Source organism: Pagrus pagrus (genome assembly GCF_965226575.1).
Source record: "Pagrus pagrus genome assembly, chromosome: 3".
Lineage (NCBI taxonomy): Eukaryota > Metazoa > Chordata > Actinopteri > Spariformes > Sparidae > Pagrus > Pagrus pagrus.
The window spans coordinates 13,352,914-13,362,155 of NC_140187.1; positions in this window are offsets into that span (position 1 = coordinate 13,352,914).

Below are 9,242 nucleotides of genomic sequence, written 5' to 3' on the forward strand. Positions count from 1 at the left end.
TTGAGTCACAGGCTGGTCTGAAGTTTGGGATCAGGACGGGACAGCACAGCCTAAGAGAACACAGAGGCCAATTTGATGACAGGAACTACAGCACCAAGGTGGATTTCTTGCCGGTTGACCCTTTGGTTCCTGACAACCCAGAGCTGAGTCAGTAAATAGGGCCACTAACTTGGCTTCTTGGCTAACCAGCCAACTACATGATGGCAGCTAAGTTAGCTGCTACTTTAGCGACAAAGCTACCAAAATCTGTCTATCGGGAAACTATAAAATTCACCTGGGTACTGTCATCAGCCACGTTGTTCTCAGAGGCCCCGGTCCAGAGGTGTTCAGCAGGAGCCTGCTGGTTAACATTAGCTAGCAGTTAGCAACAAGTAAGCTATTTGTCCAGAGTTGACAACTTTTTTTTTGCCATTGCTGGGCCTGATACTGGCATATAAGTGAGATATTGAGCAGGACATATGTGAAAAATACACTCAAGCATTGATTTTGACTTCATGGGAACTATAAAGGGCAACTCCATCAAAGTCTAGGTCTAATAAATTGCCTCAGGAGATGTCAGTGACAGCTGGGTCTCGGCTCGAGTGTACATTAGCTGCTACTAGCCTAACACACTCAGATGAAACTGTCAACAGTCAGGTTGCATTGTGGGTAATATAGGTGCCAGGTTTTGCCAGGAAAGAACAACACATCCTCAAAATTAAATGACTGAATAGGTCGATTGCCGGTGACGATACATATCACCGGCCTCGATGCTCTTTAAACCAACTTGCCTGACTTCCTCCTTTGCTGCCATAATGACTCCTGCGACTAGAGGTTGCCACCTTAAAAGAAACGTAAATACTGATTGTGATAAGCAGCTTCCACACTCAAGCTACATGGTTGTTTTTCTGATGAGGATCTTTACTGTTAGATGCAGAAATATGGGTTAGACTGGGTCTTAGTTTCAGGCCCTGCACCATCACACCCGTACAACTGTTCTATATCCTGTTAGCAAGAATACTTGTGTATTTAATAGCCCTATTGTCTAATAAGTACACAGCCGTTTTAGAGAAATGATTAACACTGCTGCTGATAATTCATACATAACAGCAGTGACAGTGAGTTCAGGTCACCTCAGAGTGGGGATCTGGGCCAAAGTGTTGTAAATAGATTATGAATAAAAGGTGCTGGCAGCAGAATGGTGATACAGATTCTGAAAAGGTTTTTGCACCTTGTACACAAGAGGCAAATGCTTAAAACAGAACCGTATAACTGACATTGCTGACAGTCAAACTCCAACAACCACATGTCGTCCCTTTAGGATTGTGGACACGATCCCGGGGTGGATGAAGGGTCACAGCGGAAAGATATTTGATCTGGACACATCCTGTCGCAGAGAAGCGTCAGATGCCAACGCGCCCAGGACGAAATGTGTTTTACAGGAGAGGAAACTGTGTGTCAGTGTTGAGAACATTAAATAGGCGTCATCATTTCATTAAGACAAAACGTGATTTTCTGTGAGACGCTGTCATTATACTCCCCAGAATGCAGCACAGACTTGTTTCGGTAATGGCCGTGCTTCTGTCTTCCTTTAATGAGATTCCCCTCACGCTCTCGGTCTGATCGACAGAACTGAATCTCGTGCAGACAAATTACATCTGACACAGTCATGACATTGACAAACAGAGGAGCTCAGGTCCGGCTACTTCGACGAAAGCTGCACTGCTGCCGGCTCCTTTAATGGGCTCAAATAATTACAGTAAATAGAAGCTGCTGCTGCTGCTGCTGCTGCTGCTGCAGTACTTAGGCGAGCACTGTCCTCCCACTGTGAGTGGTACTGTACTGCGATGCACTGTACTCTCGCTGCTCTCTTCCACAGTTATATAAAGAACCAGTGCAGCACTCTCTCCGGCAACGCACCACTTCAAGAGCATAATGAGGGGGGATCTGGGAGGGAGCGGAAGTGGAGGGAGGGAGGATGAGAGGAGCGAGGGAGGAAGAGATGTTCATGTTTCATCACGTCGAGGCCTGCATACCTGTAAAATGGAAACTTCAAAACAGGTAGGATAACAGACGAGGCTGGCAGGCAGAGACAGACGACAGGACTTATTGCTCATCACAAGTCTGCGTTCTGGATGTTGCTGCTTGTTTGTTATCACCTATTTGTCATTAGATCTAAATTATTATTGATATATTGTCTAATTTCTTTTTTTAATTGCTAAACACAATGAAGATATTGTTACATGCTTTTGAAACGTAAGCTTATTGTCCTCGCTCTCTCTGTTTATTCTCCCCAAACACAAATTAAAGCCTGGTCACTGACGAGAAAATACTGACAGAGAGCATAAAAACAAACTTTAACCAAAAATAATTTGCAGTGGTTACCTGGCTTATGAGAAATATAAATACACTGATAAAACGCTCAGTAACATCTCCAACTCCAACAGCAGTGACAGCATCCATGTTGCAGATATCGAGTTTGATTTGAGGGGATTCTCTTCAGATGCAGTTGCATCACTCAGAACAGCTGGGTGTCGATCAGCTCACAGCAGGTTATAACAAAGCGCTGCCAGCTGTGTATTTTGGCAAGTGTCTCGAAGACTACGCCTGCAACGTGCTGTCTAATCATTTTTACATCTGGTAAGAAGCGGGACAGACAAAGCCGGCTGACGAAATCATGATTTTATGGTCGAGACATCATTTGTCAACATCAATACAGGTGAATGACAACAGCTGTGCTGTATGTTTGGCTGTATATCGGCGTTGAGTAATCACAGAGAAAGTCAAGAGAAAGTTGTCTGCCTCACTTTGCTCCCACACAGCCTCCAGGCCACAGACTCAGATGGTTACACAATGCAACGATAAGTCAGTCCTTTTAAGATTCATACAATCTGGATGCCATTTTGGAAAAAGTCAGTCAGATAAATACATTGTTATAGTCTGGCTGTGAATGACAGAAAAAGGAAAGGCCCAGGAAAGGAAATGATGTCAGGGCAATAATATCGATCGGACTGATCACAAACTATAAACAGTTGATGAGGGTGACGCTGCAGGTTGCAGTCTAGTTGCGTCATGCTGTAATATAAATTGTGAAGAAACACTCTGGAATAATTTTCTAAACACAGTCCATCAGTGTTTGTATCGACTGACCGAGCACATCCAACATGTCAAAGTTGGACAAAGTTGAACTTTTACATGGAAGTGTAATGTGACCAAACCTTTAGACCAACAGGCCAGCCTTTACTGGCAAGAGAAACTTGTTCAAGAGAGCAAACAATACAGTGAAAAAGCAACAGGGGCATTGGATCCAATGTTTTCAACTTTATACAGCCATTCTCAAGAGACCAGCCTGTCCACAAATTACATTACACTGCAGGTCAGAGGCACGTGGTTAAGAAATGCTTATTCGACAGGAACAGCTTCAGACGACACCTCATCAGTTCACCTGTGTTTCCTACGAGCTCATTAAACTCACACCTGAGCGAACTTTGAACAGGACAGACCGCTGACATCACCTCAAACACAGTGACGGCTGTGCCGTGGAAGTAAAACTCACAGTAACAAATAGATAACGGACGAGTTTGAACCCACCACCGATGAAAAGTGAATGGTTGTGTGTGCGCACGTCTCTTGTATATGTGTGCGTGAGCTGCCTCATGTGCCTAAGTGAATGTTTGACTTTGATCCTGTCCTCGGTGAGCAAACATATTCAGTTTGTTCTTATCTCTTCACCTCCTGTGACTTTACCTCAGAGGCCCCTGTCGTGTTTATTTCATTCTCACAATGTATCTCTGGTCAGTTTACACAGTTTTTAGCTGCTATTTACCGCCATTGTTGCATCATGTGATGATTACAATCAGGAATATGTTCTTTCTTCAGTCTTGACCACGACACACACATACACTGTGAGATATTGTGATTTCTGACTTTTTTGGGTTACATTTGCATTTCAAAGATACTTTCCAACAATAACTCTTCTACCTTCCCACTGTACTTTTTGAGGTATTGTTGATATTTTGATGTATTGCCTCTGTACCTCTATTCTTTGAGGTGTGTTAAATGCTAAATGTTCTCTATTTGAATTAATTTCATGGCTTTTTTGTCGTTGCATTGGTTGACTATTGAAACAAGTGAAAATCAAGTGTAGTTTTCCACTTCATAACTTGCTTATTAAGTCTCTTTACCTAAATTCCAGTCAGTGAACATGATTCAGTGAAAAGTCTGACACACACAGAGGTGACGAAGATGAAGTCATGATAACAAGTTCTCTCACTTCACCTTCTCTGTCTTTGTTTCTTCTGCTTCCAACTTTTCTCTCCCTGTCATTGTATCTTAATCCTTTTTTCATTTTCTTTCTCCATCCTGGTCGGTGTAACAAGACTTCAGACAGGGTGAGGTTGAGGTTCTCACAGACTATTAAAGTGCAGCGCACATCCGGTTAAAGAGTTAAAGAGTAACAACAACAAGTGATTACGCCACTACAGTCATTCAGACCACAGTCCAGATTGTAGTGACCGTGTCTGGGAAACATACACGAGTGTTAGAAGTGTTTGAAATCACTCATCATCTCAATGTTTTCTTATCAAACAGCCTCAAAAAGAGACTTTAACTTTACTTTTATAAGATATTTTATCATTTTAAGCACTTGGAAATTAAGCTGTTCTAAATTCCAGTGACAGAAACAATCATGTTAAAACGCTTTGCTCGTTTTTAGGATAATAATTATGATATACTTACGTTTCTGTAATTCAACAGCTGATAAGATACACAACAAGTCTCGTGTTTTGTCCTTAAGTAAAACATGAACACCAACAAAATTAAATCTAAAAGTAGTATTAGTATTCAGAAAAAATAAATGTGTTCTTAAGGGAAAAGTTACAATAAAAGTCTTTATTTATCTGAAAAGGGAAGTGAAGAAGCACATTTATTTCATGTGTCATTAAAATAGAAATGTGTGCAGTCTGCAGTAAAAAAAGGAAAAAGCTGGAGAAACATAACTGCACTTTGACAGATTTCTTGTGGGGTCAGGTGATTCTGACTCTCACTTGTTCATGTGGCATTAATTCAAAGAACGTCCAGCCACCTCTGCCATTATGGTTGTTGCCCAAACACTGGCAAGGTCTTCCTCTTCACATGTCAACCCCCTCTAATCGTGTCTCACGGCGTCAGGCCTTTCACACCCATTCACTCATGTAGTAACAGGATATATCCAATGATTATTCAGCCAACAGGTAATATGCACCCATAAAATAATCAGTGATTAGACATGCACTCTGCTCTGACATTCATGAATGATGAATGAAATGCTGTGATGAGCTCCCCAGAGCTGGATTAGTACACCATTAGCACGCTGACTCCTTTAAATTGCCTGATTGTCTCGGGAGCACCTTACCGGTGTTAGACCATCTCAGCGCTCATCTCTTCACCCCTGGCTGCTCCTCCGAGACAAATGGTCGGACCAGACATTATTACCGGATGTGAGACAAGCACCAGACACTCACGGGGATGAGCCTCTGCATTAGGATCATCTTTACCCCCAAAATGGACCCATACATGCCGCTCAGATATCAGGCTGTAAGAGCTCAAAGGATTCACAGGAAACTCTGCATTCATTTTCTTGGTTTAATGCAACCATGGTCAGGTGAAAAGATGTTGTTTTTATTAGAACGTGACATAATGCACCCTTTCAGCTTTTAGTTTGTTTGGCTGCACTGTGAACAGATACTGTGAACATGTTACTTTTCCTCTGCTGCATTTCCTTTAGTTTGTACTTTCTCTCTGTGGCACTGAGCCCAAAGCCCATTGGTTCCTACTGGAGATTAAAATCCCTAAAATGGCTGACAAATATCCGGTTTATAGGTTAAAAAAACAACACATGGTAATTTCCTTACACTGGTGGGCACTGTCATTCTTAGCAAATGTTACACAAAGGAATAAATAATACATTTTTGGGGACTATTTTCAGCAGGAAAGAAAGTCAGCCCAGTCGTCATCACGTTCACGTTATACTGTCTAATATGTTTATGTCAGTCCGACTGCCATCGGGAGGTGGAGGGGACGGTGGTAGAGTTTCAACATTTGTAAATGTGACATCACTCGATCTTTTAAAGGAGACCTTGGGTCATCTCGAGCCGTGTTTGCGGTGAGCAAAACAGGTATTTCAAGGCAAAACATAACCTAATTCTTACCCAAACCAAGTGGTTTTGTGTCTAAACCTAACCAGAGCAGAAGCACAGCGCAGTCATAACGTAAAGCAAATATAATAAATAAATTGAACCAAAAGAAACGTTGGGATGGTGTATATGGGAGTGATCCTAAATTCAACCTCGGTGCCCGTGTTCATGGTATCCAGTGCAACAATGTGACTTTTTGATGTGTTTTTAAGAGTTTGGGGTTTTGAATTCAAACTTTTTCATACATCCTTTTTTTCCCTTTTGCATGATGTTTCTACAAAAAAAGCCATGTCTGATTTCATTATCACACACAACGATGAAGCTGCGCCTTTCATCTACAAACATCACGCTACTGCTTGAACACTGAGCTTCAAACACTTTGCCTTCCTATCCCCGTGGTTGGTTACAGCCGCTTCATCTTCATCCTTTTTCCTTGTGCTTCTGTTTATTTGGATGCATCTGAAGCTTTCGTAAACATTTACACTTTGTGCAAGCAATGAGCTTCCGATTGTCTTTATGTTTTTATCTCGTTCCAACCTCTCTAACGTTTGTTGTAATGGCTGCACATGCCAGCTGCAGCGTGAAACCTGCGAGGACACTGGCAGGTCCCCTGGCTATACGAGGCAGAGAGATGGGGAAGTGGAGATAAAAATAATTTTTGCAGCCCGATCCGTCTGATGATAACTGGAGTTCTCCTTTACTGTTACCATGGTAACCGGGGACAGGAAGGAAGTGGAATTGTTGCAGAGCTCAGCAGGACTGGCTGAACCACCGACGGAGACCAGAGTGAGCAATTACAGCCCCGAGAAGATCCTGTAAGTGTGTGTTTGTGGTATATTAAAACACACAACTATCACAGTGGAAAGTCTTACTGGGTCTTCTTTATTTGCGTCATAGCATGTTGTGGTAGTAGCGGTGAGCTCTTATCATTGTGCTGTGGACTCTAGCCAGGGTCTTATCTGACCCCATTAGATTATCTATCAGCTTGCATAATCAGCCTCTGCAAACTCCCATTGACCTGAACCGCACTGTGCCGAACCCAAAGCAGCAGAATCAAGACTGTGCACGCCAAACCGTGCCCTGATTACAGAAGTCGTCAGCAGGGTGGCAGAGTGATTCAGTGTCCCTTCACAATTAAAGTGCACTTTGCTGAAGTGTCCTTGAGCAAGAAAATGACTCATTTCGCTCAAGCGGAGCAATTCTGTCTCAGAAACTGCACTTTGATCTCACTGAAGACAGGCCGAGGGATATATGCCTCCTTCAGGGTTCAGTAATGCAGCACTGAAGTATCTATTTACTGTATTTACATGGTAGAATAGCCTGTAACATCCACTTACTACTGTTGATATTAAAGTTATAATATCTAGCATTTTCGCATTTAATGTCTAAAAACTATGTGACCAACAATGTTCAAGCACAGAGGAATACATAATTTATTCTTCTGGTTATCTGTCACTGTAACATCCGGGGGAACATCAGATGATACATCAGAGAGTGAGGAGGGAAGATGCCGAATGTGACTAAAAGTAGCGCAAATAAAACTTGAAAACATTACCTTGTCTGTGCACATTTCTGCCTGAGTCACTACATCTGCACGATCAAACAGTCTTGACACACGGACAGGATGTGCGCCAACACTGCAGCTACAGTGAAGATTTCAGCTTCTTAAAAGGGTCTAGATAACGTCTTTTTAAATCAATTTGTAATCTTGAATATCCGGAGACTTGGATTATGCTGGAAGAGCTGTATGGAGCCATTTTATGTTTTCTTTCAGTTGTTTTATCAAGTTTTAAAACAAGTCCCCATCTACTTCAGCTGTTTCAGAGAATGCTGCAAAGCTCGAGAAATGTTTTGTGGATGAAACTTCACGGAAACTTCGTCTGTGTGAGGGGGAGAAGGTAAAGACTAAAATATTGTTTTTGGTTGAACTTATCCTTTAAGTAACATTTCAACTTCTGGGCTTTTACCTAGAGTATTTTTAGTTATGTAGTATGATATTTCTACTTTTATTTAAGTCAAGGATGTGAGTATTTCTCTGACTACTGATGAAGGGATACATGTCCAATTAAAAAGATCTCTACATGTCCAAGCAGTGTCTCTGACAGATGTGCAGTATTTGCAGATTTTAAGACCCTTTGAACACTTCAGCTTGTCATCAACAGCATGTGTGCAGCTGTCCATGACGTGTCCTTTCAACTTCTGCTGAGGTGAAGGCAGTTGTCAGAGCTTCTCCCAAAGATCTTGCCTGTTGAGTTAAATAAGCCTGGTTCGCTCCTGGGTTGAAAAGAGTTCACAGCTCGTACTCAAGACCTGTTCTCTGAATGAATAAAGACTCAAGAAGCTGCTTTTTAATCCTCCAAAAAGCACTTCTCCCTGATGTGCTGAAGCCCAGAAAGCATCCCCCCTCTGGCCTAAATTTCAAACTTCATGCTCTGTTGTTTGTACTGTATGAACGCTTGAACTACATGGAGTTGTGTTACATAACGCTACAGGGTTCCCTGCAGAGTAGACTTCACACGCAAGAATGTAAAAAATGCATATATTTTACATTTCGCCGTCGCCCTCAGCTCCTCGCAGCTTTAAATTGATTCATCACCAGGAGGTCAAGTTCCATGCCTGTTGAATAAATCCATTTCCACTCTGCTTTTCTAGACTTTGGTTTCGAATTTGCTCTGCGAATGAGAGCAAAACCGAGTTCTGCCTATCAGACACCTTTGTAAATACACTGTTTAACAGGTTGCAACAGCTGAGTCAAGAACACACTGACAGAAAGCCTGACCTCGAGCTGTGTCCTTCAGAAACACTCACTGAAGCTGTTTATTCATAGTGCTGTTTTAAAATAGAAGCTCTGATGAAAAGAAAGAAACATAGTGTTGCATAACCGTCACTCTCTGAGCTCCACTTGCAAAAAAAGTCATATAATATGTAGATGGCTGCTTTCTAGGTTTAAATTTAAAGGTGTAATTTGTAGAATCTGGACAGAATTTGAAGGCAGCTCCAAAAACAAAGGGCCAGCTATCATTGGCTGTAGCTCGCTACCTTCGGCTAATTAGCTCATGGCACAGTTAGCCAGTGGAGCCAGTGGCCCTG